Consider the following 25,005-nt stretch of genomic DNA (forward strand, 5'->3'; position numbering starts at 1 on the left):
ATGCCCTACCTATCTCAAGAGCTACTATACGATTGTTCTGTTTCTTGGCTTAAATCAAGGATATGTTCCTGATTTTATATCTGCCAAGGATATTACTGGTTTGACTAAAAGATGGATTTCTACTGTAGTCTTATGTATAGAAGAATTATCTCATGATGAGCTGTCTGTTTATTCAAAATATATGTGCTTCATGAACAAAAGGGGTTGTCAGCCATGAAGGGAATAGGAGGTGAATATTTCTCATCTTATGTCTTAAGATAAGGAAGGTTGTTTACCATCTATTACTTGCAGATTAAGAGGATTCTATATGATGATCAAGTCTTTAAGGATAGCTGAGATAAGTTGGAGGAAATTCCTTAAAAGGGAGGTGTTTAGAAGCCTAGAAAGGATTGAGTTTTCAAGATATTATTAGAAAAGAGAAAACTCTAGTGATAAAACGCAGTTTTCATCAAAAAAGCAAGCTGAGTCAAGGATGTCATTCTAAATGTGTTAATATTGTGCTAGACATCAAGTTACTTAAGCTATAAGCATATACTTGCACTGAAGATATTTCTTCTATGATAAGTTAATCTTAACAAGTTATTTTGTTTGTTTTTCCTTGACTTCTATAAGGTCAAAATTAGTATTGGTTAACCAAGCACTGGTTAAAACTTAGGGAATTAATAATTGCCTAATTTCTCATACCTATCTTATATCTTCAACTAAGACAATTACTATTTTGACTCTGACTGCTCCAGACACTTGACTGCAGTAAAAGTGTTACTGGTGGTTTGTTTAGTTTCATTCTATCGACTGTTACTCTTGTTGGTGATACTAAAAGAGAAACTAGGGGCATTGGATAGCTGAAGATTATAGAGGGAGTATCTAAGTTTTAGTAATGATCTTCTTACTAAAGGACTAATAACTATTGTGATAAACACAAGTCAGTTGTGTGATCAAGGTCTAAAAGTATATATCATCAATAAAGAATGTTTTTGTCTCTAATGAGATGTATGGATTTCTTATGAGGATTTGAAAATAATTTCTATTTGTGGACTCCATAAGTACTTAATTGCTTATTCTCTAACTTGGTGTTTAAGGAAGATGAAGTCAAGATGTCACACCAGAAGGTGCAACATCAGACAATTACAAAAGTTGTAGAATCTATTCTGTGGATTTGACTAGTCTAATGCAAGGTGAGTATCTTGGTGGATAGAATCATGTATATTCCTTTTTCTTTTGTGGTCTACAACATAAGAAAATTTATTATTTGAAAAGTCTTCAAAGGTTCTTATCTTCTCCTTGAAAGAGAACAAGGTATGCTTCTGAGTGATTCTACTAAGAGAAGTACCTTTAGTAATCTTCATCTAGATGTTGAAACATCATCTCAGTAAGTGGTTACTCCAGAAATTGTGAAAAGACTAGCAGGCACTGAGTAATAAAGCTCTCAAGTAAACAAAATTTTGTCAAAAAGGGAGTTCATTATTTAGAGTTTACTTTAGTCTGTAATCATCAGTAGTTTCAGAGATGAAATAACTAATGATGGTGAATATTGAAGTAAAAGCCTTTGGTCAAGTATTATGAAGATTTTATGAAAGGAGGATGCTCTGGTTGAGAAACAATCTTGTCTCTTGGATAAGAATTTACGTTATATTGGTCTATCTTTAAAGATAACTACATTGCTAAAGGAAGATGTAGTTTCTATTGGGTTGATTATTAAAAATGTACAATGTCAAACTGAATGTCATGAAATTTTTGTGTGACAAGCTGCTACAATCAAGGTACTCAATGATTTAACTCTATTTATAGAAACAAGTCTTTGGTTTAAGTCACCTTTGTGTCAGAAGTCTTGCTACAAGAAAATATTGACACTCCTAGGATTGGTATGTCTGAGAAGCTACAGGAAGTATTTTCATCATAACTCGAGGTGCAAGTTAGATTGAGAATATGAGGGGTAATTTTAGAATTGCAATGCTTAATAATTATAGTAGTAACTGTTTGGTCGGTTTGCCAACTATATGCCTTCATCTTGTGATACGTGCAATCTATTATAAAGCATTTCGAATGGCATGGAGAATGTCATTTCAAATGTTATAACATTTTCCAACTATCAAAGCTTATAAATAGAGGAAAACTGATAAGAAACGTGTCTCTTTCCTATGGTGAGTGATGTATTGTTACTAAGAATGATTTTATCTTATTCCAAAACAGCGCTCAATGACTTGATTGTCGTTACAAGCACGGTTTCAATATAATCTAGGTAACTTTCCTTGTTTCAACAATGAGTAAATCTTCCAAAGATATTGGTGCTAAGAAGGTTCATCTGCTAGAATCAAAGAAGGATAAGGGCAGTGATCCAAAGATGGTCGGGTTCAACGTTTCAACAAATGTTGTACATCTACTGGAGCATCTAGGAAAAGGAAAACATTTGATACAACGATGAAATCCATTAAGAATAATCAGGTTCATCTACATGATTCAGATGCTAATGAAGACTGGGTCAAGTTCATTCACTCAGGAGGGGGATTTTGGATAGTTGTTATATGCTATATGTTTACAAAAAAATAAAAAAGTTTTTGTTTCTTTCTTTTTTTTCTTGTCTGTTTTTGTCTCTTTGGGTCAAGTAGCTTTTTTTTTGTTTTCATTTCTTTTGTTTTTGTCAGTCCTGATTGGGTGAGTACTATTCCTTCGGAGTCAGTTTGGTGCTATTAGTCTTGCATCTAGCTATTGACCCAGTTTTGATTCTTTGTTTTTATCTTGAATCAATTCTTGCTTCTTTTGATTCTTTTAATCTCTTATGTGTCGGTTTCTTTCAACTCAATTTTTGTCAATTTTTAGCTAAAAAGGGGGAGAAAATATCATTGCATCTAGTATTGTTGCTTGACGTATGCAACAATTTAAGGGGAGCATGACTGTCTGCCATGTGAGTTTTGAGTCTGAGTTTGTTTCTGCTTATTTTGCCACTTCTGTTGTGGTTGTGTTTGCAGGATGTCATGTTGAATGTTCTAACATCCTGAGTTGTGTCTTGTGTCCAGAGTTATGAGCGTAGATGTGTGTTGTGTTATGAGTTATGTTGTGTTGTTGTTGCTGCTACTGGAAACTGGAGAAGTGTGTGCATTATATCTTACCTAATATTCTGACATCTTACCTGATGTGAGACTTTTATTATCTTCTGTTGTATATGCCTATGGTGTGTGAACTTGGGTAGTTCATTTTTTGGTTCTCCCTTTAAGGGGGAGTACTGGTTCTGTATAATAGTGGGAGTAATGGACCTGTCTGATTGTACAAGCTCCAAAAATCTATTCTAATGTGACACAGACCTAATGTCTGAACATCTGACTTCTGGAGAGCTTTGAAGAAGACTTTGTGTAACTGCTGTATCTTTGATACAATTTTTGTGCAGTTTAGTCAGTGGTTTTATTCCCCTACCTTGTGGTTTTATTCCTCTCTCCAGATTAGTTGATATTTGATTGTTTTACCTAAAATTTACCAAAGGGTGAGATTGTTAGTACCATAATTTTAGCTTTGGCAAAATTTTACTAAAACATGGTTTACAATAAAGATGTTATGGAAGATATTCTAACACGCTGTTCAGGTTCAGTAAAGAAGAATGTTATGACAGACGTTGTGATATTTTGTACCAGAACATGTATAAGTTGTTTTCAATCTTGACAGATTTGATTTGATTCTGTGATATTTCTTTTGGATATATCTCAGTAATTTTCGCAGGTCAAGAAGATTTAATCTGGAACAAGTTTATATCTCTAACTATATACAAGTTGTCAAAATTGGATGATGAGACAATTTAGGAAACTTGATATTTTTGTTCAAATATTTAAGGAGATTTATCTGCATAATTGGTTCATCACTCAGCTTGTGGATCAAGAAATATCTGGATGGAAATTTCGAATCCCATGGAATGTAGAGGTTTATTTAAAGAAAAGGCCTAACCTAATGTAATGAGAACTTTCACAATTGTAAAACTAGGGGAGGTATTGAGTTGTAGGTTTGAGTCTCTTGTGTAGTTTGTAAGTCACCCATGTATCTTTTGATACTATGTGGTTGACTGAACGTTACTTGACAATTTGTCAAGTTATTGTTCTCAATCTTGGAGCTTTGAAGCAAAAGAGTTTGAGGTTTGTATTTGAAGTGTATTCTTTTAAATTGGGTTGTTCTTGATATATACAATCACCGGGGTTGAGACTGTTAGATATCATTGAGGTGATTTAGGAAGTGAGATGGTGATTTCTCATATCTAGATGTTGATTTCTAGGTGGATGTTGCGCAAGATAGTGATTAAGTGAGAACTTGTAAACTGGGGCTGTTTAGGCTTTGAATTAATACTGTCATAGTGGATTTACTTCATGGCTTGGTAGCCCCCAGAGTAGGTGATGTTGCACCGAATTAGGTTAACAATGCTCTGTGTTATTTATCATTATGTAATTTAAATTCAGTATCAATTTCTGTCTGATATGTATGGTCGGTTTCCAGATGTTGTAATATTTGTTTTGACATTACGTGATGTAGAGATGGTTGTGTTAACATGTTTTGTAATTTCCAGAATTTCACACATTTTCATAAATATATGTTATAAATTTTTTGAAGCTTGAGTTTAATAACACGAAAGAAGAAGAAAACGAAGTTTAATTACCTGACGATGGAGGTGGGTGAGAAGCGAGAGATGAAACAACCAAAAGAATTGCAAATATTATGGAAAAACGATTTGCTTCCATGGGTGGAAAAAGATAAAAATGAAAAGAGATAGTGATGAAATGAATTAGGAGTGATAGATGAAGAGATAGTAAGGTGAGTGATACTAAAATTTCCTAAGTAAATTTTATCGCGAGGAATATTTGTAACCAATCTGAACAACCATGTGTTGAATACCACATGTGAGATGAGGTTAAAAGAGAGAAATTAGAGCTAAATTTGCAAAGAGAGTAATACTAATTTTGCAAGAAGTTAAAAGAGAGAAAATAATTCCAAATTTGCACGTCGGTTGGATTCAAATGTTCAACTAGTAATGCGTGTAGAGAATGTTAAATCAAACACATCTAGTTAAATAATATATCATGACACAAGAAATTATATCAAGGACTTCAAATCATGTCAGGACTAGATATTATATTTGCTATACAATCAAATAGAAGATAATACTAGATGTGTTGTTGGTGACTTATTTATAGTGTGCCATGGAATAAGACTTTATATTATTGATATTCTACAATACTTGAAGTTATATAAAATATAAATATTTTGGTTGAATATTAAACCTTTTTCCATCTTTGTATTAACATACAAAATATTATTATATTTTTTATTTTCATTCACATTTATTTCAAAACTCTAAAAATGTAAACAACCATTAGTCTCTTTTAAAAGTTTACTTGTAGGATTGACTAGTGAATCCTAGAACATATTGCATAAATTTTTCTAAGTTTGTGCGAAAAGTAAAGGATTTCGACATGGGCAAAATCTTGGTACTAAGATAAGAGAAATAAAAGTAAACTTGCTGGAAATGTAAAGGACTTCGACTATGGTCGAAATTGTTACAACTCAAAATAAATGAAAAATGAAATGTAGGGAATGTAAATTTAAAGTATAAGACTTTGCATTGAATGAAATTGGTGTTCGAATACATACATTGCACTCAAATTGACTCATTTCTCGCTTCGCTTGGGTACTTCGAGTATAGTGAGTTTTTGTAGTAAATTATACACCTCAAATCCTAACACTATAACTCCTATTTATAAAAAATGTAAAATTAATAGCTTGTAATGTTCTACTCCTAAGGAATCAACATGTCATTTCAGCATGTATTTCACATTCACTTCTTCTTCCACGTGTGTTTTCTAATGCAGATAAAAATAAAAAACAATTATTTACCTTTGCTGAAGGTCTCAACCGTCCTTGTCAAATTGTTCCTTTTGTTATTCTAAAACTACTAAGTCCAAAGCACTACTCCAGACACAGGGACATTGATGTTTTCCTTTTTGAAATTTTCATATCGAAATGTCTCTAACATGCCTGTCAAAAAACACCTCCAGAACTATCCAAATTCCACTAAGTGTTTCTTCAGTCTCTTTCTTGGTATGCTAAGATTTGAAGATGTCAAAAATCTCAGCTAACACCTAATTAGATTTGATTGTAAATGTGTAAAATGTTTAGCTTCAGATTTGCCATGGTATTTTTGTGGTGATATTGTAGTTATTTAATTAGGAAATGAAACACCGTGGATTTTAATCCAAAACATTAGTTAAAAAGCTATATTTACTTTAAAAAATACTACAATTCATTTTTGATATAAAATTATAATTACAAGTTTGAAAAGATATGTAATTTAAATTAAAACAAATGAGATTTATAAAACTCAATTTTCTTCCTGCAATCACGTGAAACATCACATCATTTTCACTTCACATCTTCAAATCAAATTCATTGGTACCTAAAATATTGGTTGTAAGAAGTTAATTTTCCATCATCCATATCAAATAAAACAAAACATACCATACAATATTATAAAACAAATCATATAAAACATAAAAGCTTAAGATAAATTAAATTCGCAAAAATCATTATTTTACAATTATCTTTAGGTATGAACATGCAGGCTCTTAGAACTACATGATCCAGATATAATCAACCCGCCACAAAGGCACCACACAGAAGTCATCCCATATTAATGGGGGAAATAGTCCACCACTGAGGCAAACCGCCATAAAGGCAACCCATCACAAAGGAAAATAATGCATATGTCATGAAATGATGGTGCAAATGTAAATCCGACCACTTAAGAAAATCCCGCCACTTCGGAAATCATACAATCATATAGTATCACATCATCCAAAATATCATCTTAAAATTTATTTCACATGATCACCCATCTCCAAAATTAACTGATTCACATCACAACCACATAATAATAATAATCACAAACAAAACAAAGATTCGTCCATATCACATAATCATACCCAAAATACTATATGTAAAATTGGTATTTATATTATCGAATAACTATATTTCAATTATATTTTCTCCTTAAAATAATTATGCATTATTTCATTTTTTTCTATAATATCTAACTATTATTTTCATTCTAATCAGTATGGGAAAGTGCCCTTACCTTAGACGTTTACCCATCCACATTAAAAGATTACGCTGAGCAAGATCGTATCTTTATTGTGATTTCACATATTGCTTTGAGTCCATATACAATTATTTTGCTCTCTTGACTCCTGATTCTCCAATTGTTTCATTTTCGATCATTTATGAATAAATATTAAAATAGAATAAAATTACCAATTTCAAAAGTAGGTAAACAAAAAAATAGCCTCCAAAACATAATTTAAACTTGATGAAAATATTACTAACGTTCACCTGATCGTTTTAGCAATAATTTTGCGCAAATCGGAGTTACGGTGATGAAGATACACAAAAAATAGCGACATTAACCGAATTGAGAAAATGATAACTTGAACAAGGTAAAAGAAAGTCTACAAAATAAAATGATTATTAATATTTAATGTAATAATTAATAAAAATAATGTACTTAAATTTGATTTATAGAGAAAATATTATTTATAATAGTATGTATGAATTTAATATTTATTTAATTTAGTAGTAATAATATAAATTTTAATCTTCTATATGGAGTACAAAATTTTACATGATAAACATAAAAAATTAAACTCGATAAGAAGAAAAAAGCAATACCTCCACGATCAAGAAGAACAATTATTAGAAGATATGACCTTAACTTGAAAGGCTTATCACCTTCTAAGACTTGACTTGACAACCATGAGAGTGTAAGGTAAAACAAGCCATATTTTGAAATTCTAAAATTTTCATATGGTGCGCGCACGCACACGTAGAAATATATTACTTTGGTTGGATAAGTGGTTATAGTAAGAAATTGTTACGAAATATGCTTTTTGTAGTAGTGTAAACATTAATGTCCATTATCACCGTCGACAAATCTATGGCCATTACAAGTGCTGCTAGTCTTGGTAAATACTTAAGCGGAAAATTATTGTAACTATTAAACCTATTATCTTAATTGCAAGCACTACAACCATGATAGCAAAAACCATCAACCATCTATGGAGAATGTATATTTCATGGTGTTTTTTGGGTTTGTCGGGTGTGGAATTTTTGTTGACACACATTTGGACATTTGAATCCAAACCGCATGCAAATTTAGCATTATTCTCTCTTTTAACCTCTTTGCAAAATTATTTGCAAAATTAGTATTATTCTCTTTGCAAATTTAACACTAATTTATATCTTTTAACCTCATCTCACATGTGGTGGTATTCAACACATAGTCCTTCAGATTGGTTACAAATATTTCTTCGAATAAAATTTACTCATGAAATTTTTGAATCACTCACTTCACTATCTCTTCATCTATCACTCCAAATTCATTCCATGACTATCTCTTTTCATTTTTCTCAGTTTCCAGCCATGGAAGCAAATCATTTTTCCATAATATTGGCAATGCTTTTGGTTGTTTCAGATCTCGCTTCTCACCCATCTCCACCGTCACCGACAGGTAATTAAACTTATTTTTCTTCTTATTTCGTTTTATTAAACTCAAACTTCAAAAAAACTTATAACATATATTTATGAAAATGTGTTTTACTTTACTTCATTAGATCCTTTTGATTCAGCGCCGCTGCAAGATGCTTTCCCGGTGTCTAACAACCCCAACTGGAGCACTCAAAGGTCTACGCCAGCATGGGTGATTGTTGTGGCGGTAGTGGTAGGAGTAGTAGTTTTGGCCATATTTATGGAAGTATTAGCTTGTGTTTATTTAACACAGTCATCTCCAGCGGGAACAATGCTTGGAGAGCGGATGTGACTATCACTCCTAACACTTACTTTTCATCACTATATCTTTTCACTTTTCTCAGTTTCCAGCCATGGCAGAAAATCATTTTTACATAATATTGGAAATGCTTTTGGTTGTTTCAGCTCTCGCTTCTCAGCCACCTCCATCGCTAGCTAATTAAACTTCGTTCTCTTTTTCAACCTCATCTCACATGTATAAATGAGATCACCTATATGTTATTACACACAAATCAATCCTGTTCGTTTCTCTCCTTCTAAGTATGTCACACATTTGCTACAAACCTCTCTGATCTGTCAATACACTCTTAATATGCAATTGTAAGTATGCAACATCACTGTAGTTTATATATTACTTTAAAAGTTCTTATCATAAATGTTAAAAGTATATAATGATTTAACTGTTGTAACTGATTTATAGAGCAAATATTATTTATAATAGTATGTATGAATTAAATATTTATTTAATTTACTAGTAATAATATAAATTTTAATCTTATGTATTGAGTACAAAATTTTACATGATAAACATAAAAAATTAAACTTGATAAGAAGAAGAAAAAAACAATACCTCCACGATCAAGAAGAACAATTATTGGAAGATATGACCTTAACCTGAAAGGCTTATCACCTTCAAAGATTTAACAACCATGACAGTGTTAAGGTAAAACAAGTGATCAAATAATATAGCCTCCATAATTTGAAATTCTAAAATTTTCATATGGTGCGCGCACGCACACGTAGAAATATATTACTTTGGTTGGATAAGTGATTATAGTAAGAAATTGTTACGAAATGTGCTTTTTGAAGTAGTATAAACATTAATGTCCATTGTCACCGTCGACAGATCTATGGCGATTACAGGTGCTAGTCTGGTAAATACTTAAGCGAAAAACTATTGTAACTATTAAACCTGTTATCTTAATTGCAAGCACTACAACCACGATAGCAAAAACTACCAGCCATCTATGGTGTATGTATATTGCATGGTGTTTTTTGGTTTGTCGGGTGTGGAATTTTTGGGTTTGACAGATGGGGAAATATCTTCATTTGGATGGCGGTTCATATGAAACTATCTCTGGACGGAGAGATAGAAAATAGATTGAATGGTGGGTACATATATGAATTTGTATTAATTTGTGCTGACTGTTCAATCCTTAGCAACACTATCTCTTTCTTATTTAGAGAAATCTTCAACGAATTTCCAAAGGATAATTCAATTACAACCGATAGAATTAAAATATTTTCTATGTGTCTGTTGGCATCACCACTTTCCTAAGGTGAACCCATATTTATTAGTTGCCCATCATTATTGTCAGTAATTAACACTGCTGCAGCTCCAACTAATTGTATATGATATACCTTTAAGGCAAAAGAACACTCTACAATGCAAGTAACTTTGTCAATAGTCATTAATAAACTTGGATTCACATAATTATAATTTGAGAAGTATTTTATTAACTAAAAATATTAAAAGAAATCTTATGGCGAAACGAGTATGAAATGTAAAACGCGAGAAACATGAATGATTATATAGATAGCATTTTTGGAAGATAATTGAGACAAATAAAAAAATCAACCAAATTAAAAATTGCTTCTATCTTACAAATAGTTTATTTGTGTAAACTTTAGATCTAATATAAGAATTAATTCCTATAAAAAAATAGAACTGGAGAAGTTAATTTAGGTAACCGTAAAAAATAAAGAATTGAAAAGGAAAAACGTTAAATTAACATGGATAGCCAATACGACAAATGTTATCGCTGGCATATAATACCCCCCTCCCAAAAAAAAAAGGTGTTTTCGGAAATGCATATTCGAAAATCTAAAAAAGGGGGTGTTTTCGGAAATACATCTCCGAAAATACCTTTTTTCGTGTTTTCGGAAGTGCATTTCCGAAATAAGACAAATTTTAAAAGAAAATAAGCGTTTCGGAAATGCATTTCCGAAGTGTGGGTATTTTGGGTTTTTCACCAGAGGTGACCAAGAAAAGAGGGAGGTGGGTAAAGAAATTTCCTATAATAATTATTGTCTAAAATTACCTTACCTCTTTAGACAATTTATAACGTCTTTAACGAAATGCTAGGATCGATATTGTTGAAAAGATTGTTGAACAAACTCAAATAATGTTGAAAACTATGATGACATTTTTCTCATTTTATACTAGCTGCATTTCCTCATTGGATGTAACAGCTTTTTTATGAACCAAATGAAGTGTATGTACCCTTTTGCTATATATTTCCAAAATTTCATGCTTGAGCCTCTTTTTTTCTTCGTTAAACTTGGCGAGTAGCTAGGCATGATAGATGAATTAACTTTTTATCTTGGTCACATGGTGACAATGAATCACACATTTTCATATCATATCATGTCCTTGAAAAAAGCACATTGCAGTTGGAAGTTGGTATCGGCTTTGGCTAATATGCATAAGGATTTTCCTTATGCACCATGCATAAGCCTATATAAGCCATTGGATCATGTTTTTAATCCAGTATTGAGTATTAAGTATTGAGTGGTGAGTATTAAGTATTGAGTAATAACAATTGATGTCTAGAATTTGATCCAATGATCCAACGGTCCATAATAATCTATGCACGGTGTATAGACTTTTATCTATGCACCCGTTGGTACCTATTTAAATTTTTTTTGCCTTGTAGAAATTCTCACCCCATTACTCCAAATAGGGCAATTTTATTATTAAAGATTTAAAGCAGGTGGTTGGATCCTAACACTTTAATAAGATTTTAAATTAATTTGTCCCTTGCTGGGAAAACATATCATATGAATAAAGAATTCTACAACAATTATAATGTTGACTTTATTTATTTATTTATTTATTACAATTATAATGTTAAAAAATCAACATTATAATTATAATAAATAAATAAATAAATAAAGTCAACATTATAATTATATATATATATATATATATATATATATATATATATATATATATATATATATATATATATATATATATATATATATATATATATATATATATAAAAGACTTATCACATTCAAAAACTTAAAAATCATAAGAGTTTTTAGTTAAAATAAGTGATGCAATAATATAACCTCCATAATTTGAAATTTCAAGGTTTCATATGGCGTGCGCGCCCACACATATATTTTTTCGGTTGGATAAGTGATTGTAATGAGAAATGGTTAGAAAATGTGCTTTTTTAACTAATTACAGTGATTATTTTTTAAGCAAAATGGATTAATAAATAGCACTAGGGGTGCTACAACCCAAAATTACAACAAGAACACTAAAAAGAGTCCACAACCCTTCAAACCAATTAACAAAGCACTAGCTTAGGATCAATACACCATTCTTCCCAAACACCATTAACATCTCCTTTGTAGAAGACAACCAACCACTCCCAAGAGATCAATTTGAACAAGCTAAAAGAAAGTCTAACAAATAAAATGAATATAAATATTTAATGCAATAATTAATAAAAATAACGTACTTAAATTTGAGACGAAACAGAACAATTTTTTTACACAACTGATTTAACACCGGAATAACGATTTCCTTTTTCCTCTCACAACGTTGATGAATTTTACTTTCTCCCAATTAATTTAGCGTGTAGGATAAACAATAAGGTTATCTTTGTTTTCCCTTTTTATTTATTATTTAATTATTCATGACTTTATTAATAACCTATTTTATTTTTGACCTTTAATTCAATTATTCATGACTCTACTAACCGACATGATTTGAAGTCCTTGATAAAAATACAGAATTTTTATTTGTTTTTGAAAACAAAAATGAAGAAATTTTGAGTTATTTTTATTTTTAAATATTCTTATTTTATAACATGTTTACTGAAAACCTTTTTTGTTTCTATAAATGTATCCTTGAATCTTTTAACTATTTGATTTCAGCTCAATTTCACGTAAATATCTCTTGAAAAATATCGACTTTCTAAATAAATCTTGACTAATTAAATTGTTTATTTTTAATTCAATTTAAAAAAGAAAATCATATATTTGGATATATTTATAAAAAGAAAATCCATAATCCATATGTTGATACACGCCAAAGGCTATAACTTAATATAAAATTGGGTTGTTTTATTTTATATATATATATATATATATATATATATATATATATATATATATATATATATATATATATTAATGAGTTGCTACCTCCCCTTTAGAACTTGTCATTGTCATTAATTAGTATGTCTAAGTAGAAGTAGAATTCTCGACTTACCATTTTCTTTTGCATGTTATTAAGAAACTTTATTTGTTTTTATATTTACAGTTGCACTACACGGAAATGAGGACATACCATTTTATGATTCGTCATCAGCTCTCGAAGGTAATTGACACTATATTTTTATTTGATATTTAAAAACACATTTGATTTTCTAAACCATTTATTTTGATTTGATTTTGATTTGATTTTTAGATAGAGTTGATCCACTTGCCGCCGCTCCACCAGATAACATCGATCTGATAGATAATCATGGGTATCGAAGTGTGAGGAAATTTGATCTATGGTTTATTTTTTAGGTATAATGGCGGGAGAAGGGCTTGGTCTAACTGTAGTTGCTTGGTCTAATTGTAGTTGGAATAGTTCTTTGTTAGTTTTTTCCAAACACACCACTGTTAGAAAAATCAATTTTAAACCAAATGGAACGAGGCTAGAATCGTGAACGGAATCACTTTCCTTAAAAGTATTTCAAGCACACTCTCGATTGTCTTAGAGTTGGAACGGCCTGAATACCCAGGATAATTCAGCCTTACTCGAGTCTGCACAAGACCGGTGAAGAAACTCGAATGCAAGGAAGCTGTCTGGAAATTATTTCAGAGGATAATGATTTTGTGTATTTCATTTTGGATTCATAAATGTGTATTTATAGGCCATGCATGTGTTGTTTCATAAGTTTGCAACTCTTGATGAAACAACACCTTTTCACCATATATTGCAATGATTCATCTATAATGACACAAGGCACCCTTTCATGAAATGTTGTAAATTTGAATTCAAAAAACAAATTTATGTAACAACCAAAAATCTATTCCCATTTTTTGTCACATTAGAACACACTATGGTAATTATTATTTTATAATTTCCAACAATCCCCCACTTGTTCTAATAATGACAAAATTAATAATTCCAGAAATGAGATATAAAGAGTGTTAATACAGTTAGGTATCTTTCGATTTAAAACTTAACCTTAGTGAGGACAACACAAAGCTTAATCGGAATATTAGGTAGCAAAGCTTTTAAACCATGAATCCATATGATTAGACCGGTGTTGCCTTACACACACTCTTTAAAGGTTCTTCCTCTGCATAACTCGCTTAGCACTTATTTATGGCCATGTGCTATCCTGTTTCATGAATTTTTCATGAGAGAAACTCCAACTCTCACTTTGAGACGGCACCATCTCGAAATTCACATAGGTGAAGTTCATACTGTGTCCTTTTCCACGAGACACGTACCCTTGGTATTGAACTTCATTAAGAGTTTTAAGAAAAAAAAAAAAACTCAACCCTCGTTTTAAGGTCAACATTATCACGAAATGTTCGACAATTATCCAAATCAACGACTTGTTGTTACCCATTGAAAATCTTGAGGTTAATGTTCTGTTAACGTAAGATTGGGTTGCCGCCGCTGTCGGAACTCTTACTCAAGGAGTTTCAACCTCATACCTCTCGAAGTTGTTTTTACTAAGTCTCTGGCCAGTGGCTTAGTAAATAAATTTCCCAAATTATAGATCGATCGTATATATGCGAGTAAATGATTACATCTTTAATCAATTTTCTCACGAATGTCTAAGGCCTCAGTGCCTAGACTTTCCATTTTACACTTATCTGAATTCTCTTGTTAAATTGGCTTGACTAACACATTGTGTTAACACCTTTGAAACACTGTGCTTAACCAATGGAACTTCTGACAGAAGGTCCCTCAACCATTTAACTTCTTTGACCAGTGGAAGCGAGATCCACACACCATGGCTCCATGGTCAAGAGAGTGATTCATGTTTGCTTCTTGCTCTTCCAAGAAATCTCACCTCCAACTAGTGTAAATATCAACTCAGTTATAAATTTATGATCTTCAACACTCGATATCCAACTCATATTGGTATATCCTTCTACTATGGCAGGAAACCTACCATAATGGAGGTCAATATTTGGTTTTAAAAGATAATCAAAATCCTTGTGATGTCCTTCGAATGCTCACTATTTGGATTTCTAGTAAATCTACTCATTTACTATTTGCAACTGCTATATTGCATATAGTACATTGCATTTAGAAAACCAATTTCACTTGTGTATTCTAATATAGCCATAACTCTTACATCATCATTTTGACACTAAGATCAAATTGAATATTCACTTTTTGAAACGTGACAATTTGAACTTACCAAGAACTTTCTCAACAAAGTGTATTTGACTAAGTTCATAACCCCCACTATTTTCGCATTACTTTGATCCCCAAAAGAGTGTCAATTAATCCAAGATCTTTCATCTTGAATGTGGAAGTTTTTCTCAATATAGTGTGTTTGACTATGTTTTAAACTCCCGCTCTTTCGCTTTACTTTGATCGAAAAGAGTGTCCACTATTTCAAGATTTTCATCTTGGTTGTGGAAGTTAGAAACCTCTTCGTTTCTAAGATTCCATTCATCTCTTTGATAATTATCAACATGTAATCCGTATAGAGAGACAAAGGAATATCACAATATTCTCACATGACTCTCTTTACAAACACTTGTCACAAGAATTAGATGAAGTACAAGTTTGAGATAATCATGCATGATAATGCAAGAAGGTTTTTAGATGAAGTGAGAGATGAAATCATGAGCAATTTAAAATAGTATAATATAAATTGCAATGAGTACCTTAGTTATGTTCACTTCTCTCAAGTTCTTCACTTGAATTTCTATTCTAAAACTTCTTGATCAACTTCATCATTGATGTGCATGACACTTTTGATCCTTTACTTCTTTGATAATCTTTGTCCAAAACTAAATATAAGATATATATTCTTCACAATCTCCCCATTTTTGATGATGACAAACTCTTTGAATTCTTGTTTTGATAAAGTTGAAATTTCGCCCCTTACTTGTGTGTGTCCCTTTTAATTTGTGTGTTTCCTCTTTAATCGGAGAATCTTACAATGACAAAGTCAAACTTTTAATGTCATTGTTTCGGTACTTGATTTAATCTATACAAGGGTTTAACAAGCTTGTACACCTTTTTTGTTCATCAGTGGGAAGTACATAACATTCTGATTGCTCCATATAAATCTCCTCATTGAGATTTCTATTTAGGAATGTCGTTTGACAGTTACTTGATCAATAAGATCATGCCAAGAAACTAATGTAAGCGATACTTTTAATTATCGCCATCCTTGTTGGTGGTGCATATGTGTTTAAATAATCAACACATTCCTTTTGTATAAAACTCTTGGCCAATCTATCATTGTAGGTGTCTAGTGTATCATCACTATGATACTTCCTTCTCAACATCCATTTTCATCCAATGGATTTTTATCCTTTAGGTAGATTGACAAGTTCCAAGTTTGGCTTGACATTATTGAATCTATTTCATCTTGGATAACATCATTCCAAGAGAAGTCCCTTGAAATTACATCTTCATTGTAACTCTTTAGGATCATCTTCCACTCGAAGAATAATAGGAATCTTACGAACAAAATTCTCACTATTTTCTTCTACTTGATAAAAGAAATATGTCGACAATCAATTTTGTTTGGTCCTAGATCCTTAGCCTTTCAGACTTTCTGCTTATTTTAAGTTCGAGTTTTTTTTTTTTTTAATTTTAAAAACATTGACAAACTTTTGATTGTATTTCAACGATTAGTGGAGAACCTTCCTCACAGTGTTCTTAACTTGTGGGAATCTCAAATTCCATATCCTCCGTGATAAGGTTCTCAAAATTCCACAATTCAGAATTCAATTGTTATATAAGACATGATCCATTTTCGGATGATCTTTATATGTCTTATAATAATAAGTTTCATCAAACACAAACAATTCACATAACATATAGATCATAATTCAATTGTATAATTTAAAATTATAAGCTTCAATAAATTTGATCATCTTTATATACATAATCATATATATGTGCAATAGAAATTCTATAAACATAAGATATATATACATTTTATATATATTATTATGATATCAAAATAGGAATCATAATTAGATAATATAGAACTAAGTTATGTTGCTTTTATGTATAGGTTAAAGCCTTTTTAAAATAATTTAATATCTTTTAACACAGTACGAAGCCACATTCTTACTTATTGTTATACTGTGTATGTATATGCATAGATATAACTCTAATACAGTAAATGTATATTGCCTTTATTTTTATGTTTTCAAAGGTGCCACAATCGCAAACGGACACATAATAGTGCAGTTGAACCAATGCTTCTGTTTATGATAAACAAGGCAATGATTTATAGTAAATTTAAAAACAAACTTGTAATATTGCCTTATGATATCTCGGAACGGTAATTTATATATTAACATACTATAGCACTTTAACATGTTCATCAAGATATATAATTTAAATTTTAATGTTCCGGTATCTTATTCATTTGAAAACAAAACAACTGGAAATTAGAGTATTTTTATCTCTATTTTTATCTTTAATTTTTTTTTGAGAAAAATTAAAACGTACCCGGATTTATAACACCGATTCTTCTTGTATTCTTGATTTGGATTTGTTTTTCTCCTCTTTTCATTCTTCCATTTTATACTTTAAACAAAAACTTCGATTGCCATTCTTTGAACTACTTTTAAGATTGTTAGAAAAATCAATTTTAAACCAAATGGAACGAGGCTAGAATCGTGAACGGAATCACTTTCCTTAAAAGTATTTCAAGCACACTCTCGATTGTCTTAGAGTTGGAACGGCCTGAATACCCAGGATAATTCAGCCTTACTCGAGTCTGCACAAGACCGGTGAAGAAACTCGAATGCAAGGAAGCTGTCTGGAAATTATTTCAGAGGATAATGATTTTGTGTATTTCATTTTGGATTCATAAATGTGTATTTATAGGCCATGCATGTGTTGTTTCATAAGTTTGCAACTCTTGATGAAACAACACCTTTTCACCATATATTGCAATGATTCATCTATAATGACACAAGGCACCCTTTCATGAAATGTTGTAAATTTGAATTCAAAAAACAAATTTATGTAACAACCAAAAATCTATTCCCATTTTTTGTCACATTAGAACACACTATGGTAATTATTATTTTATAATTTCCAACAACCACCACCAGCCGCCGTTTATCGGACCATATTAGGAGTGTGGGTGCTCATACCGAAAGAAATGTTGGTATCAACAAGAAGGGTAACAACAAAATCGGCTAGGATATATATATATATATATATATATATATATTTATATATATATATATATATATATATATATATATATATATATATATATTCACTACCATGTTCTATCACATTTTTGGTTGTGATTCTATGTAATGGTGTGTGTATGGTTTTAGGTTCTTTATATAACTAGTAGGAAACCCGTGCTGTCGCATGAGTCTGGTCGGGACATCATATTACATGTATCAGTCTATCACTTATAAAGTTTCCTAATATAAATTAACGACATATATTTAGGCAAAGTGTTTTCCAAGTTTTAGTAAATATTAATAAATGTTAAACCCATGATACACAACGGTAAAACAATGAAAAAACTATTAATACATTCAATTTTTTATGTCTTTAAATAAAAACAATAAACATATTTACTGGTATAAATATCAGATGCTATCTTCTTGTATGATTGCAACCAGCCAACAACATGCATCATATACATACATTATAAAATATGTAAAACAATATATGAATAAGAATAAACTTTAAGGCATATAAATATTGTGTGTTTCATATACAGATACAAAGATAGAAAAGAAGAATAAGCTTACCATCTAACAAAGTGATTGGAAAACCTCCTTCTATACAACATTTGTAGTAGTGGCGCACGAGTCTGGTCGAGGTTTCACATTACATGTATCCAAATATCACTTGTAAAGTTCTTTTATATAAATCAACCATGTATATTTAACAAAAATGCTAACAAATTTTAGTCAATGTTAATCCCAAAAACATAACAGTTAACAATGAAAAAGCTAATAATACATCAATTTTTTAGCTCTTTAAGTAAAAACAATAAACATATGGATTCATATTACACGTATCAATGACTAAATTATTAAATATGACATCATATTTTCAGTTAGATAACATTAATATATTTATAACTTATAATCATTTATCAAAATTTAGTTTGGAATATCAAACATAATATAACTTATTTTGCAGATCATAAATATTCACGTAATTTCAATCAATAACTGATATCTCAGAGATACATTCACATCTACCGTCAATTAATTTTATAACTTCAAATATATAAAATAGTAACAAAAGAAATAATTAAAAGATCAATCACTGATCATATAGATACGTTCACATCTACCTGTCAACTTCAAATATATAAAACAGTAACAAAAGAAATAATGAAAAGATCAATCACTGATATCTCATAGATGCGTTCACATCTACCCGTCAATTCAGATGAGTTAAGAAACCCCAGTTAACTTATTCATGTTAAAAACAATTGTATTAATATTTGAATTTATAAAATTATTTATAATTTATTCCTATTTATAAAAATGATTGTATAAATTTTTACCATTTACCATTATTTTTTCATGATTATTATTTATCATTATTTTTTCATGACTACCATTTAACTTTTTTTTTGAAAATATTTTGTTTTTTTAAGTAATTTATAAGTTTAAAAAATTATAAAATCTCTATTGATTTTGTTTTGTTTTTATTAACCTTTTTCTAAAAATATATTTTATTTCAAGTAAGAGTTTTGAATTTTAATAAAAATTTAAATAATAAAAAAACAAATTAGTAGTATTAGAAACTTAAAAACTAAAATAGGGTATAAGCATATCACATTAAAACAAATTACTTATTTAAAAAAAAAAGCATATCACATTAAATTAAAAAAACAACTAAATTTATTCATATGTTTTTAAAATGAAAAACTATATGCCAACACCCCATTTGACATTCATCCATTATTTCAATACCAAATTCTAGTAATTAATAATAAAATAATAAATGATAATAAATAATTAAATAAAATAATAAAATAATACAAAATAAAACCGGTATTGTGCTGGCAACCGTGTGGCCACCATACTCATTTTTATTGAAAATTTCTTTACCCACCTCCCTATGGGGGGTCACCCCCAGCGAAATTCCCAAACTACCCATGCTTCGGAAATGAACTTCCGAAGCGCTTTTTTTTTAAAACAATTTCCTTGATTCGGAAGTTCATCTCCGAAAACACCTCATGGGGGGTGCGTTCGGAGATGAACATCCGAAAACACCTCATGGGGGGTGAATTCGGAAGTTCATTTCCGAATTATGCAGAAACTGTTTTTTTTTTTATGTTTTCTCTTAAACGCAACCGCATTTTAATTAAACGTTACCGGCAAATAAAATAAACAATAGATAGACTGAAAACACTAATATGATAAATAAACAAAAAAAAATACTAATATGCAAATATTATATACAAACCGAAATAAATAAAAATAGTGTGCTAAATATACAATCCAAAATCAAAAAATGAATAAACCCCACCACTACTGGGTGTCCCTAACCCGCTCACCCTGGGCCCTCCTCTGCCGCCTGTACCCCGCCACACGGCCCGCATCAGTGACGAACATCTCCATCACGGCGACTGCCTCTGGTCCGCCCTGATGAATGACACCTCGATGCAACGCGTCCCGCCCAAGCATCTCTATCCGCTGGCAGATCGGAAGGAGATCAATGGCGTGGTCATCCTCCGCCTGCCGGTTCTCCAGGATCTCCTCGTGTGCTGGCCTAGGAGCGCCGGGAACGTCGGGTCTCAAGAGAGGATGGGACACCCGGTAGAACCATGTGACGTACCCCTCCACACTGTGCCAGTCCTGGGTGACCCGCATGCGACGGTACTCCTCCGGTACCACATGATGCTGCCACTCCTCCCATATGGCAGTGAGCTGCACTCTGGTCACTGTGTTAGGAGCAGCCTCGAAGGGTGACCTGGGTATGATCTGCACGAACCCAAACTGCCTCATGCACCGCTCCGGGAGATACCGGACCATGATGCCGGTCCCGCATGCCAACCAGCCTGAATATAGAGCAACCCCGTCGAAGGGGACAACCAGAGCATAGTCGGCGAACGGCCTCCAGGTGACGTCATCGTGCATCGTGCGGTCCAGGTACAGGCGGTATGGTCCCACCGCATCGTTCCCCCTCTGGAGGTCGTATCAGGCGGTTTGGTTGAGTTTGGAAGAAGAGTTTGGCTACTTCACACTTGCTTCTGCAGAAATTTCGCCTATGGAAGTGTTTGATGATGATTAGGGTAAATGATTTGGGGGAGGGGGAGAGTTCTGCTTAATCTGCAGAACGCGTTTTATTTCGGAAGTTCATTTCCGAAATTGTAGTTTTGGAAATGAACTTCCGAAATAAGACATTTTTTTCAAAAAAAAAGGCGCTTTCGGAGATGAACTTCCGAAAACACCTTTTTCATGCATTTCGGAAGTTCATTTCCGAAGTCAGGGGTATAATGGGGTTTTCACCAGAGGTGGACTAGAAGATAGGGAGGTGGCCAAAGAATTTCTCTTTTTATTTTATCAATTCTACATTTAATTCAACTTTTAATTGATACTTTAATAATAATAATAATAACAATTAAAAATAAAATAAGATAAAAAAATGGGAACATATAGGAGGGTTTGTTTGAGTAAAAAGGGAAAGTTGGTTTTCAAAATTTTGCAAATCCTCTCCTCTACTGACATGTGGTTCTCGTTTTCTTAAATGTTTAATTTTATATCTCTTTTAAATATCACTTCTACAGTTAATTAACCTTTTTTTTTTTTCAAATCGATTGACCTATTTGAAGTATAAAAATATGAAGGTGCAAAAACAATACATAAACAACCATAAATTTAAAACATGCAAATAAAAAAATGCATTTGTATTTTGTCAAAATAAAATACAGTGACCTTAAATAAATTAATGAATTAAATTAAAATTATCTTAAATAAACTCTCTTATTTTAATTATACATAGTAGTCTCAAAATAAAAGTTTGATTGAGGAAACATTATTTTAGGTAAATTATATTTGATGCATAATTTATTTTTAAATTAAAAACAATTATAAATATCCTTAATAATTAACTTTGATTTTATGCATTTATTACTATCACAATCAATAAATGGCTCTTATAATATTTAATGATAAGAAATAAAATAAAATAAAATAGATCAAATAAATTGATTGGTCTTTATTATCTACACTAAGATAATTGCGGACAACTTTCATGGCTAATTGATGAGCATTCTTGTTTTGAAACTTAGCTAACCCATCCATTGCTTCGTATGTCTTCTTATCAGTAAAATGCTTCAGTTGACGACGTGTTGGTGCTAGTACTGGACCCTCTCATTTTTTAATAAACTCTTTTCACTTCTAAAATCCCTATAAACAGAGACACACCAATCACTTTAATGCTCCAATAATTTGAAAAAAGAAAACTAAAAAGAAAGCTCCGAAATGAAATAAAAATTACTTTGAAAAAACCAACTAATTAGCATATGAATTTAGTAGTCAACCAAAGTTATAGATCTTCATCTTTGATGCTCCATCTTCAGAACTTACCTTTCATCACCACTTGAAAAATTTCCAACACATAATTTGACAACTATAAAATGGAATCAAGTAGACATGGTATTTGGTTTACTGATTTTTTTAAAAGTCAAATAGCAACTAATTAGCTCGTGTCATTGAAGAAGCAGTTGCAGCTGCTGCAACACTAATTCTGCAATCCCAACAACAGGTTCACTGTGGAGAAAATGTAGCATTAAGTTCTATGATTGTTAACCCAACCGCACATGTTGGAAATTAAACATCAAATAAAGTATTAAACACCCATGACCAAAATAAGGAGTAACTAAACTTATGCACATACTAAATCTAATAAAACCATGTGCAAATTTCCCACTATAGGAGTACAGATATGAGTTGAATCAAAACATGCACTGTTAGACACGGATCTTCAACAATATACAATTTGGTCAATGAATGAAGTTTCACAAAGAATAATTCTTACCATGAGCTTCAAAGCCAGGTGGAACCCTCGCAAGTATGTCATGCATTTTACGATATTTCCTTACCGGGCTCCATGATGATGGTTCCCAAGAATGCTCAGATTTGATTTTCTTTTTAAGATTTTCACACGAAATTGTTCTGTCCCTACCATTCACATTCAAATTGAAGTCATGGAAGGTGAAATGAATAATCCGATTGTAATGAATAAAGAAGGTAAAGAAGTGCATCATCAGTGGGAAGTTTCAAATCATCCTTGGTACTTCCATTATCAGTCAACAGACTCACCTAAAAGTAACACACAAATAGGTTAAGAAATGTTAGCTACTCTCGAAGAATACCAAAATTATGTCTCTATTTCTTGTTGTAGACGTGTTAGTCATTACATCAGCAGCCAATGGAATCATAATTGTTCATTTTTTCTTTTCCAAATCAACCAAATTATATTCAACCAACATGAGAAAAATTTAAGGTTGGAAATGCACCCCCATGTCATCTTATTTTGACTTGTGTATAAAAAACTTATCTTGAGTTGAACAGTGTTATTTGTTTAAGTCTAAAAAAATAAATTAATTATTCATTTGGTAGAATTTAATATGAAATATTAGATTTTCTTCATGGAATGAAAACATCACAGAACTATTGTTATCATATATTTGTTTAAGATAAGTTTAAGAAAAACTTCATTTTTTTTACTTAATCAATTAATACTTATCAACTCAAGATAAGTTTTTTATACACAAGTCAAAATAAGATGATATTTTTGATTTTTTAATGGAATGAAAATATGAAAGATGACATTTTGTTGTCATGTATAGCAACCTTCCAAAAAAAATACTCTCAGATTTCAGGATATGGCAGCATCTTCAGCATTCAGCAAACAAAAAGAAAGCAACACAGCCTTCAACAAAATAGATATATATCCTAATAATAAGTAAAAGAAAACTTACAAAGTCATCTTCAGAAATATCAATCAGCTGATAGTCAGTACGGTTCACATGGGGAAGCCTTCAGAGCTTGCTCAACTTCTCTCTCAGAAGTTCTCTCAGTCAGACGCAACTCTTGTGCTTCTAAACTGCTTTGCAACTCTTCTATTTTCATGGTTTCCAGATCTTTAGAATGTTCAATAGATACAACAATATAATCAAATTGATGAGTAAGCGACCTCAATATCTTCTCTATAATTACTTGTTCAGAAAGGGTTTCTCCACAAGCCTTCATCTCATTAGTGATCAAAATCACTCTAGAGATATACTCAGAGACTTTCTCATTGTTCTTCATGTTGAGATTCTCATATTGCTTTCTCAGGGATTGAAGCTTCACCTTCTTTACTGATACGTCACCACCGTAACACATGACCAGTATATCCCACGCCTCTTTTGACGTCATAGAATCAACAATCTTCTCAAACACATTCACATCCACACACTGATGGATGAAGAACAACGCCTTTTGGTCTCTCTTCTTCGTCTCTCTGCGCTTCTCTTTGTTCTTCTGTTGCATCCGCTACAACCGGAACATATCCTCCGGTGACAAGATCTAGAACATCTCGAGCACCAAATAATACACGCATTTGAGTCATCCATCTATTCCAGTTTTTGCCATCGAGAACTGGAAGTTTGGTATTCAAATGCTTCCACTCATCTTTAAACTTGTGCAGAAAAACAGATTTCACTCACACTCACACAGTGTTTCCCATCCCACAAACAGCCAAGAGAAAATGTGATTCAACACAACTTTGTTTCCCAAAAATAAAATCAATCACACAGTCACACAAACTCACGTTCACTCGTGTTTCCCTGTGTTTGGAACCGGAGCTCTAGATACGAATTGTTGGTGCACAAAGAATAAAGATGATGACAAAAGAATAACGGCGCAAAGATTAATGAGAGAGAATAAATTTATTGTTAATAAATGATAGCTACTACAAGGCTATTTATACAAAAGAAAATTCTTGCCACGTAGGCCCTAACA

At 31.6% G+C, this 25,005-nt stretch overlaps 1 long non-coding RNA gene across 1 annotated transcript; it reads right to left on the reverse strand.

The window, feature by feature from the left end:
• Positions 1 to 22,159: 22,159 nt before the first annotated feature.
• LOC131639648 (uncharacterized) lies at positions 22,160 to 24,031 on the reverse strand. Its single transcript, XR_009295011.1, has 2 exons — positions 22,496 to 24,031; positions 22,160 to 22,404 (listed from the first exon to the last, which is right to left on the reverse strand). It is a non-coding gene; the product is annotated as an uncharacterized LOC131639648 (long non-coding RNA).
• Positions 24,032 to 25,005: the final 974 nt, after the last annotated feature.

This window comes from Vicia villosa, unplaced genomic scaffold (genome assembly GCF_029867415.1).
Source record: "Vicia villosa cultivar HV-30 ecotype Madison, WI unplaced genomic scaffold, Vvil1.0 ctg.002727F_1_1, whole genome shotgun sequence".
Classification (NCBI taxonomy): domain Eukaryota; kingdom Viridiplantae; phylum Streptophyta; class Magnoliopsida; order Fabales; family Fabaceae; genus Vicia; species Vicia villosa.